General features: G+C 43.0%; 1 protein-coding gene across 1 annotated transcript in view; it reads left to right on the forward strand.

Annotated features, from left to right (window-relative positions):
* Positions 1-817: 817 nt before the first annotated feature.
* LOC120913594 (cysteinyl leukotriene receptor 1-like) overlaps positions 818-12,227 on the forward strand; it is a 76,803-nt gene continuing 65,393 nt past the window's right edge. The window contains exon 1 of the mRNA XM_040323659.1: positions 818-1,145. The gene's annotated coding sequence lies outside the window, so the exon portion shown is untranslated. The remainder of the gene's footprint in view (positions 1,146-12,227) is intronic.

Genomic DNA, 12,227 nt, shown 5'->3' on the forward strand with positions numbered 1-12,227 from the left:
TCTCTATGGACTTACTATTAGCACTGCACTATCTCTTGTTTATTGATAATAGGGTCAATCCCTTGAGAGGTGGGAGAGTTTAGATAACAGGGTATACCGTCTCCGATGAAAATGGACTGGGATTGGGGATTTGAAAATAAAAGTTGTATCTAAGTAATAGAATAAAGGAGGATAACGATATGCTGTTATTTGAGGATAAAAATAAGACGTAAGTGGGTGGTGTAATGATTGTGTAAAGGTAACAATGAGTGTATGTATGTTAGATATTGTGATTAAAGGGTCACTAAAGGCAAACTTTTTTTTTTTTTTTAAATAACAAACGTTTTGCACAGAGTGTCCCCGAACGCTGTCTTCTAGGGTCCCTCGGCGGCTGTCTCGGCTCCTCCTCGCAAAAGCTTTCCACCTTCATGCAAGCTCGCATGGTGGAAAGCTTTTGCGAGCGCGCTCCCGTGATACAGCGGTGGGCATAGCCGCTAACTGTATCACTCGGCCCCGCCCCCCGGCGCACTGCGTCATTCGCTGTAATTGACAGCAGCGCCAGCCAATGGCTGTGCTGCTATCAATCCATCCAGCCTAGCCAATCAACGGCCAGGGGTCAGGTAAGTAAGATGGGGGTTCGGGGTGGGACTGGGACGGTACCGTTGGATGTTTTTTCACCATAATGCATAGGATGCATTAAGATGAAAAAACATTTACCTTTACAACCCCTTTAAATGTTATTTGTGGAATGTATGTATACAAAAGTAAAACATTTTAATAAAGAATACTTAAATAAAAAAAATAAAAAAGAATTTGCAATGTAATAAATGTTTGCTTTTGGGTTTAATACCGCTTTATAAGGTTACACTGCTTATCAGGTTACACTGCCTCTGTTGGTTGTAGTAAGTCTGCTCATGAAGAGCGGAGATGCGGTTGAAATATTGAGTATAGAAGTTAGATCTGCAGTCTCTAGCCAGGAATTGTGTGTGTGTTCAGTGGGGTGGTGGACATAAAAGGCATGCTATTTATTCTGCAGAAGAGAAAAACTCTCACATCTGTTGCTGAGCAGTGAGCACAGACATAACTTTAACGACTTGTGCGACTTCCACTTTTATTACTAAGAATAGTATGCGGTAAGCACTTCACAAGGAGGGGACATTTTATGGGTGAGTCTGTAATACGAATACTTTACCTGAACTGTTTATACGTGTTATATTATGCAAAAAATATGTTTTATGATTTATGGTCATTTTTTATGGAGTACGGTATATGAAAAAGTCTTTAGATTTATACATGCAAGTGTTTCCTTATTTAATACTCCTTATCCTTATATTAAAAACACATTCAAATCAAATTGCTATGTCAATGATATGCAGCAAGTAGTTAAATATCTGAGTATGTAATAGATTGGTTTGCTTGCATAGCCCCAGGCTTAGTTTATAAAATAGAGAAATTCCTTAAGTTAAGACACCATGAGTTGAGAATTGTTGACTTTAAATAGTTCTATGCACGCACTTTCTACAATGTATTCCATGCAAGTGTTTCCTTATTTAATATGCCTTGTCCTTCTGGTAAAACACATTAAAGTCGAATTGCTATGTAGATGATATGCAGCAAGTAGTTATATATCTGAGTAGGTTATAGATTGATTTGCTTGCATAGCCCTAGGCTAATGCCTTGTACACATGATCGGAATTTCCAATGATAAAAGGCAGACGGAATTTTTTCATCGGATATTCCGACCGTGTGTGGGCCCCATCGGACTTTTTTCCGTTCTTTGTGGAACTCTGACAGAGAAAAAAAAACACGCATGCTCAGAATCAAGTCAACACATGCTCGAAAGCATTGAACTTAATTTTTCTCGGCTCGTCGTAGTGTTTTACGTCATAGCGTTTTGGACGGTCGGAATTTGGTCTGACAGTGTGTATCCATCGGATTTTATCACATCGGAAATTCCGTTTGTACAGGGCATAAGTTTAGCAAATAGAGAAATTCTTTAAGTTAAGACACCACAAGTTGAGAATTGTTGATTTTAAATAGTTCTATGCACGCACTTTATACAATGTATTTCATTTCTGTTTCCCAAATTGTGTGCTAAGACCTCGGATCAGCAACCTGGCAGACAGTGCAGAGTTAATGCAAAGGTAGTCTTTAGGCGATCACAGATATTACAATCTAAGCATGCAATTCCATTGTACACAAATGAAAATATCCTATGCCCCATACATACAAGCAGAATTTCCGCCAGCAAAAGTCTGATGTGAGCTTTTTTTTTGGAAATTCCGACCGTGTGTATGCTCCATCAGACTTTTGCTGTTGGAATTTCCACCAGCAAAAGTTTGAGAGCAGGTTCTCAATTTTTCAGACGGAAAAAAATCCTATCGGAAAATCTGTTCGTCTGTATGCAATTCCGATGGAAAAAAAAGCATGCATGCTCGGAAACAATTCCACGCATGCTCAGAAGCATTGAACTTATTTTTCTCGCCTTGTTGTAGTGTCCCCGCGTTCTTAACACTCAAAAGTTCAGAGTCTTTTGTGTGACCGTGTGTATGCAAGCCAAGCTTGAGCGGAATTCCGTCGGAAAAACCATCCAACTTTTTTCTGACGGAAATTCCGCTCGTGTGTACAGGGCATTAGAGAATGTGAGAAAATGTAGTGTTATGCCGCGTACACACAGTCGGAATTTCCAACAACAAATGTTCGATGTGAGCTTGTCGGAAAATCCGACCGTGTGTAAGCTCCTCGGACATTTTTTCCTGTCGGAATTTCCGACAACAAATGTTTGACAGCTGGTTCTCAATTTTTTTGACAACAAAAGTTCTTGTCGGAAATTCCGATCGTGTGTAGCCAATTTCAACACACAAAAATCCACGCATGCTCGGAATCAAGCAGAAGAACCACACTGCCTATTAAACTTCATGTTTCTCGGCTCGTCGTACGTGTTGTACGTCACCGCGTTCTTGACGTTTCGAATTTCTGACAACATTTGTGTGACCGTGTGTTTGAGCCAACATCCATCGGAAAAAATCTACGGTTTTGTTGTCGGAATGTTCGATCGTGTGTACACGACATAAGGCTGGCAATAAATGGTAAATTTTCGTGTACAATTTTCCTTTAGATTTATCTGTAGTGCAAGAGCCTGCCTAATTGGATACAATTGAAAGTCATTTAGTTTTGACCTTATATTATATGTTTTTTGGCAAATGTAAAAGAAAATTGTACAAGAGGATTGAACATGTACACACGATCATTTTTCAGCATGTAAAAAACAACGTTTTTCAGCCTCTAGAAAAACTATTTTTTTTCCAACTTCATCATTAAAACGACGTTACTCACACACGATCATTTAAAGAAAAATGCTCTAGCAAAGCGCGGTGAGGTACAACACGTATGACGGCACTATAAAGGGGAAGTTCCATGCGGATGGCGCCACCCTTTGGGCTGCTTTAGCTGATTTTGTGTTAGTAAAAGACGATTCACGCTTTTCTGTCTGTTACAGCGTGATGAATGTGCTTACTCCATTACGAACGGTAGTTATACCAGAACGAGCGCTCCCGTCTCATAACTTGCTTCTGAGCATGCGCAGGTTTTTCACGTAGTTTAAGCCCACACACGATCATTTTTTACAACCCAAAAAAGACATAATTTAAAACATTGTTAAAAAATGGAGCATGTTGGAATTTTTTTTTTGTCGTTTTTCAGAAGCCGAAAAATGCTGTGAAGCCCACACACGATCATTTAAATGACATTTTTTTTAAAACTTCGTTTTTTACAAGCCGAAAAAACGATCGTGTGTACACGGCATAAGCATTTAAGGCCGGAATCATAATTGTGCGGTGCAAATTTCAGCTCTCTTATCTCTGCAGAGAGATAAGAGAAGTGTTCAGCAGATTAGCAACGTTTTAGATGCAAATTTGGAGACCTGGGAGACGTTTCGGGTGAGAGGAGAGTGGGGGAGAAGTGTATTGAGCTGAATGAGAGAAATTCCTGAAGAGAAATGAACACATCTGCGAATTCAGCTGTGTACCCATAGAAGATAATGGGCTTGAATTTGCACCTGAGCCGCACCGCAATGCCTAAAAGACGCACACGGTTTGGCGGCAATGCGCAGTGCGAATGCATCGCACATATGTGAACCAGCCTCATTGAAAACAATGTATTTTAAAATGTTCTGCGAATTGGATGCGGTTCAAGCCGCACTCAATTTGCATAGGTGTGAACCTTGCCTAAAGGACATGCCACCCGTTTTATATTCTTTTCAAATGTTTCTAGCTTATCTAATCTCTGTTTCATAATACCTCATCCAATTTTATGCAGACGTTGCAAATGCTTAGATTTATGTACAATTTTATATAAATGTAAGAGATTGTAAAATCACATTGTACTATGTTCAGACAAAGCAGGAGCATCATTTACCCCTACCTAAGTTGTACAAAACCACAATGGGCAGGATTTTTGGCACAGATAATGGTACATAATTCTCCGCAGGCTTTAGATGCAGTTAAAAGGCTAATGTTGTCAGTCAGGAATTAGAAGCAAGTTGACTACAGTATGAGTTTGGATGCTACTTAGTTGCTTTGATTTGTCTTTAAGTTGTTGCACCTTGCCTTAATGTAGCTGTCCTGCATCAAGCTGGTTCTGAATTGTTTTAAGTTGCATTGAGTTGAGTTGATTGACTTGAATAGTGATGACAAGAAAACGAGACACAACTTATCCCATTTACAGGGTCAAAGCACAGTTTATGGCAAGAAAACTTTATTGTTGCTGACTGATGGCTTGCAGGTTTTGTGTATGTTCAGTTTCAGGGCACAGGAATGTTGTTTTGTATATACTGAAAAAACTTCCAATATACAGTCCTGATCAAAAGTTTAAGACCACTTGAAAAATGGCAAAAAATAATATTTTACATTGTTGAATCTTAACCACTTGCTTACTGGGCACATAAACCCCCTTCGTGCCCAGGCGAAATTTCAGCTTCCGGCACTGCGTCGCTTTAACTGACAATTGCGCGGTCATGCGACGTGGCTCCCAAACAAAATTGACGTCCTTTTCCCCCCACAAATAGAGCTTTATTTTGGTGGTATTTGATCACCTCTGCGGTTTTTATTTTTTGTGCTATAAACAAAAAAAGAGCGACAATTTAAAAAATATATATATATTTTTTACTTGTTGCTATCATAAATATCCCAATTTTAAAAAAAAAAAAAAAACTTTTTTTTCTCAGTTAAGGCCGATACGTATTTTTCGACGTATTTTTGTAAAAAAAAAAAAAAAAAATCGCAATAAGCGACTGGTTTGCGCAAAAGTTATAGCGCCTACAAAATAGGGGACAGAACTATGATATTTTTTTATTATTTTTTTTTACTAGTAATGGTGGCGATCTGAGATTTTTATTGGGACTGCGATATTGCGACGGACGTATTGGACACTTTTGACACAAATTTGGGACCATTCACATTTATACAGCGATCAGTGCTATAAAAATGCACTAATTACTGTATAAATGTGACTGGCAGTGAAGGGGTTAACACTAGGGGGTGATGAAGGGGTTAAATGTGTATCCTGGGTGTGTTCTAACTGTGTGGGGGGAGGGTGGTGACTGGGGGAGGTGACCGATGCTGTGTCCCTATGTACAAGGGACACAGATCGGTCTCCTCTCCTGACAGCACGTGGAGCTCTGTGTTTACACACAGAGCTCCACATCCCTGCTGGGTTCCCGACGATCGCGTGTACCCGGCGGACATCGCGGCCGCCAGGTACACGCATCGGCTTCCCAGCGATGCGCCGGGACAGTGTTTACCTGCTGCGCGCACCCCAGAGGCGCGCGCGGGTAATGCACTTTAAATGACGTCCAAAGACGTCCAGTTGGCACCCGAGAGCCGGGCTGTTGACGTCTTTTGTTAATAGCGCGGGTCTCAAGTGGTTAACAAGGTTCCAAGTAGAGCTTCAACATGTAACAAGAAGAAATGAGAGTGAGACAAAACATTTTTTGAGCATTCAATTTAATGAAAACAACGAATAAACTGAAACAGGCTGTTTTTCAGCTGATCAAAAGTTTAGGACCACATGCCTTTAAAAGGCCAAATCTGTGCAAAGATGTGGATTCATTGTCATTCTCTGTCAGGTAGTCACACTTTGTGATGGCAAAGGCAAAAAAACACTCCCTTTTTGAACGTGGTTGGGTTGCTGAACTGCATAAGCAGAGTCTTTCATCAAGACACTGGACGATCCTCAACCCAATTTAAGGCCCTTACTGGTGCTGACTGCAGCCCCATAACCATCAGATGGCATCTGAGACTGAAGGGCTTCAAAAACAAAAAACGTCTACAAAAACATTGTCTCCTTGAACGCCACAGAACTGCTCGTTTGGACTTTGCAAGAGAGCACCAAACATGGGACATTCAAAGGTGGAAGAAAGTTTTATTCTCTGATGAGAAAAAATGTAACCTAGATGGTCCTGATGGTTTCCAACGTTACTGGCATGACAAGCAGATCCCACCTGAGATGTTTTCTACGCGCCACAGTGGAGGGGGCGCCATAATGGTCTGGGGTGCTTTTTCCTTCAGTGGAACAATGGAGCTTCAGGAAGTGCAGGGGCTTTAAACGGCCGCTGGCTATGTCCAGATGTTGCAGAGAGCATTCCTCATGACTGAGGGCCCTCATCTGTGTGGTAACGACTGGGTTTTTCAACAGGACAACGCTACAGTACACAATGTCCGCAGGACAAGGGACTTCTTCCAGGAGAATAACATCACTCATTTGGCCCATCCTGCGTGTTCCCCTGATCTAAATCCAATTGAGAACCTTTGGGGATGGATGGCAAGGGAAGTTTACAAAAATGGACAACAGTTCCAGACAGTAGATGGCCTTCGTGTGGCTGTCTTCACCACTTGGAGAAATGTTCCCACTCACCTCATGGAAACGCTTGCATCAAGCATGCCGAAACAAATTTTTTAAGTGATCAACAATAACGGCGGAGCTACTCATTACTGATTTCATGTTTGGAAGTTGGATTTCTATTTTGGGGTGGTTTTTTTTTTTTTTTTTGGAGGTGTGGTCCTAAACTGTTGATCAGCTGAAAAACAGCCTGTTTCAGTTTATTCGTTGTTTTCATTAAATTGAATGCTCAAGAAATGTTTTGTCTCACTCTCATTTCTTCTTGTTGCATGTTGAAGCTCTACTTGGAACCTTGTTAAGATCCAACAATGTAAAATATGATTTTTTGCCATTTTTCAAGTGGTCTTAAACTTTTGATCAGGACTGTATGAGGTCATTGTGCTATTGTGTTGGGTACAATGTACCTGTATATCCTGGCACTAGAAGAACATCATAACATTACAATATAAATAGATAGGAGCATATTCACGTTGTTAGTGCATGTCACTATATGCGTATATAGGATGTAGCAACTGAAAATTGCAATTGACCTTATTCTGTCTTTCCCACTTTCGGGATAATAAATAATAAAATTAATAAGTGACTTCTGTGTACTAAGCTAGGACTCATATCTATGGAGAGGTTGTCGAATTTTAGAGCCTAAGTCAGGGGTGCCCAAGCAGTGGCCCGGGGGTCACATGTGGCCCGTGGAGTCCTCTGATGTGGCCTGCGACCTCCTGCTCTGGGATGGCGGTTTGGCAAGCCTAGATCGCAGGTTATCGACCCGTCATGAAAGAGCATCAGCGCTGTGAATGAAGCCGGCGGTAGAGAAAGCAAGCGGCTGCAGAGCAAAGCCACATAGGCCGATGCTTCCTGTAAAAGGTTAGCTCCTGTCACAATCGAAGCCAAATACACAGAGTATAGGTGCAGGAACTCTCCCTTTCGGAGTTACCCCGTCTTCACCGCTACCTACCTCCGAGCACCGTTTCTTGGTCCCACCCCCTACCCACCTCCCAGCACTGCCCCTTTAATTTGTTAATGATAACAAGAAAAGCAGAAAAATAGATCCCCTGCAGCCAACAACAATAGACCCTCTGCAACAATAGATCTTCCAGCAACAATTGACCACCCTCAACAAAATAAACCCCTCTAGCAACAACAGACCCCCATCAGCAATAAAATATCTTCCAGCAGACAGTATCAATAGATCATCCAGCAGGCAGCTACAATAGAATTCTCTCTCAACAGTAGATCCCTCCAGGCAACAACTGACTCTCCCAGCAACATAAGGCCCACCCCAGCAACAATAGATACCCTGTCAATGATTCTCCCCCTGCAAAAATACATCCATTCCAGCAACACTAGATGCCCCAGCAGCAATAGACACTGTAGCACAACCCAGCACCCCTTGCAATCACATACATTCAGTTCTAGAGGTGCCAGAACTGCATTCCCCCACGTTCCCGCAAAAAAAAAAAGCCCTGGGGAAAACTGAATAGAAGACTGTTATTAAAGGTAAGTTTATTACTTAAAGCGGTGGTTCACCCTTATTGACAACTTTCCATCATTAAATTAGGCATAGTAGCGCGAGCTACAGTATGCCTGTATTTATTTTTTTAGTCCGGTACTCACAGTGCAATCCTAGCGAGACGATTCCGACTCCCCGCGGGGAATGGGCGTTCCTATCCAGAGGGAGCATGATTGACGGCCGGCTATGGCACGTCACGCTCCCCGAAGATAGCCGGAGTAGGTCTCGGCTCTTCACGGCGCCTGCGCACAGACTATGCGCAGGCGCCGCGAAGCGCCAAGTCCTATTTCGGCTATTTCCGGAGAAGCGTGACGCGCCATAGCCGGCCGTCAATCATGCTGCCTCTGGATAGGAACGCCCAGGAGTCAGAATCGTCTCGCTAGAATTGCACAGTGAGTACCGGACTAAAAAAATAAATACAGGCATACTGTAGCTCGCGCTACTATGCCTCATTGTATGCTAGAGGAAAAAATTTTTTTTTTTTTTTTATTAATAGGGTGAACCCCCGCTTTAAGTCAAAGTGTATATATGGGCATATCTGTTTTGCAGTGGTTACTGGGCTGCTTTCGAACCTGCGGGTTAGCTGCACTGAGCCATAGACTTCTGTTATTACCAGTGGGTTTGGTGCGCTTACAGAAATTGCACCACACCTGCAGGATAAAATAGAAGTCTTTAGCAAAGTGCAGCATGTGGTGCATCAGTGTGAAAGCAGCCTTAGGACCCAATCGGACCCAATCGGACCCTTCATTCACCTCTATGTCCATTTACCACCGCTTACCCCCAAATCAAATCCGCAAAAAAAAAAAACAGAACACAGTAGCATGGGTTGTGTCTGTGTCCGTTTAGCATATGCAGCATGGACACAGACCTGTCATCCACCCATTCCACTCCTTTTGGCCCGCGATCGGTTACCAAGTCGCTTCAGTGGCCCTCGCTCTTCAAAAGGTTGGGCACCCCTGGCCTAAGTACTCAGTCTAAGTTATGCGCCAATCGGTATGCAATTGCACTGCGTTTTGGCAGATTGCATGCAGATTGTAACCTAACAGATCTGCCAGATGAACATCTGTGTGTGTGGTTACTCAGCAGACCAGTTTGCGGACAAACTGTTGGGTGGTGGCAAGTATCGTTTGGTGTGTGTAGACATAGGGAAGAGTGATTAACACCAGGGTTATAGCTTGTGGAATAGCTGGGGGAACCCTAGAAGTGTGTGCTAATTGCTAGACTGCTCCCCAACCCTTAGAGCGCATCACATTGTATGTAAGATTTGTATCTGCCTGTGTGTGTGTGTGTGGTCAGCCAGCTGGATTGGAGTGGAATCTCCCTCTAGTGGTGACCAAAAGGAAGTGTGGGGTGTAAATCAGCCAGTCTTGCTCAGTACTCCCCCTTATTTCCTCATATACCCCAGTCACTGAACCACGTTGTTGTTTGCTAGTCACCGTGGGCAAGCGCAATTGTGACAGATTGGTCACGATTTACTAACAGCCAAAACCAAGGGTCGTTATTCTGTACACTCTTGGAGCTTTCCGCTGCCTTTGATACAGTTGACCACGCCCTCCTCAAAAAAAAACAACATTTTCTTGGTCTCCATGGCTGTGCTCTCCATGGGTTTGAATCTTACCTATCTCACCGCACCTTCAGTGTCACTTACAACTTCACTTCCTCCTCTCCAACTCCTCTTACCGTTGGGGTCCCCCAAAGTTCTGTCCTTGGACCGCTACTATTCTCGATCTACACCTTCTCCCTGGGTCAGCTGATAGCCTCCCATGGCTTCCACTTCCATTTATATGCCGATGACACCCAAATCCATCTCTCTACCCCTCAGCTCACCCCATCATTCTCTTGACGCATCACTGATTTACTAACAGACATATCAGCCTGGATGTCACACCAGGGTGGGGAAAGCCGTCCACACGGAAGAACACAGTGATTATTGCTGGTGGCTATAACAGTCGATAACAATAACTGCATTTAAAATCTGGCAGGCTGGTTGTACCCAGGTTAGCCTGCCCATACATGGTTTGAATCTCACCCAGTCCCTGCTGAACCGGCCAAGATTTAAACCAACTATGGGTGGCTTAACTGCTTGCCGACCAGCCACCGCAGATATACGGAGGCAGGTTGGCTCTGCTGGGCGAGATCACGTAGATCTACGTCATCTCACTGTTCAGCCAATAGGGGCGCGGAGCGCTGTGCGCTCGTCCCTGATGCCGACGCGTGTGCCTGGTGGGCGCGATCACCGCCGGGCACCCACGATCGCTCGTTACAGAGCAAGAACCGGGAGCTGTGTGTGTAAACACACAGCTCCCGGTCCTGTCAGGGGGAGAAATTACCTATCGTCTGTTCATACAATGTATGAACAGCGATCTGTCATTTCCCCATGTCAGTCCCACCCCCCCTTCAGTTAGAACACACCTAGGGAACATAATTAACCCCTTCCTCACCCCCTAGTGTTAACCCCTTCCCTGCCAGTGGCATATTTATAGTAATCAATGCATTTTTATAGCACTGATCGCTATAAAAATGCCAATGGTCCCAAAAATGTGTCAAGAGTGTCTGAAGTGTCCACCATAATGTCGCAGTACCGATAAAAATCACTGATCGCCGCCATTACTAGTAAAGAAAAAAATATTAATAAAAATGCCATAAAACTATCCCCTAATTTGTAAACGCTATAACTTTTGCGCAAACCAATCAATAAACGCTTATTGCAATTTTTTTTTTTTAGAAAAATATGTAGAAGAACACGTATCGGCCTAAACTGAGGAAAAAAATATTTTTTTATATATTTTTGGGGGATATTTATTATAGCAAAAAGTTAAAAATATAATTTATTTTCAAAATTGTCGCTCTATTTTTGTTTTATAGCGCAAAAAATAAAAACCGCAGAGGTAATCAAATACCACCAAAAGAAAGCTCTATTTGTGGGAAAAAAAGGACGCCAATTTTGTTTGGGAGCCATGTCGCACGACCGCGCAATTGTCAGTTAAAGCGACGCAGTGCCGAATCGCAAAAAGTGGCCCGGTCATTGACCAGCAATATGGTCCAGGGCTTAAGTGGTTAAAGAGGAAGTAAAAACAATATTTGTTTTCCTGTAAAAAAAAAAACCCTGCAAGAAAAAGGCACAATGAGCTAGTATGCATGGCATACTAGCTCATTATGTGGCACTTACCTGAGATTAAAGTGCTCCTCGTTTCCCTCCGCCACCGCCGCCATGTCCCCTCGGAGTGTCTATCTTGAATCGCTGCTCCGGCTTACCTGTAGGTGCAACAAATATCTCTTAAACCTACACGGTTTAGGAGATATTTGCAGAAAAGACAGCATGCGCGCCGTAGATAACGGCACAGGCGCACTGAGCGTGCCGTTAATGGATGGGACATGCCGTTAGTGGCCAGTGACGTCATTGCGGCTCCAGCCAGTCACAGCGCTGGAGCCGCGATACCCAGAAGTCACTCTGGGTATCATGGCGGCAACGGAGGAGGCAAACGAGAAAGGCTGTGGGGGCTTTGATCTCAGGTAAGTACTTCATAATGAGCTAGTATGCTATGCATACTAGCTCATTATGTCTTTGTCTTGCAGGGTATTTTTTTTTTTGTTTCGTAGTCATCTTCACTACGTCTACATGCTTAAATGTATTAAGTTGCTGCCTTGTAATTGGCTGATTAGCAATTTGTGTTACCAAGCAATTGAACAGGTGTATCTAATAAAGGGGCCGGTGAGTGCATATCGCAGCTTACTTGTAATTAAAGGTGGTGGCAGAAATCGTTTTCTTTTTACCAAAATCATTATTAGGGTATAAATAACATTAGGGTGGAGAAACAGTGGTGAGAAGACACTCATAATTTGT

This window comes from Rana temporaria, chromosome 9 (assembly GCF_905171775.1).
Source record: "Rana temporaria chromosome 9, aRanTem1.1, whole genome shotgun sequence".
NCBI classification, from domain to species: Eukaryota; Metazoa; Chordata; class Amphibia; order Anura; family Ranidae; genus Rana; species Rana temporaria.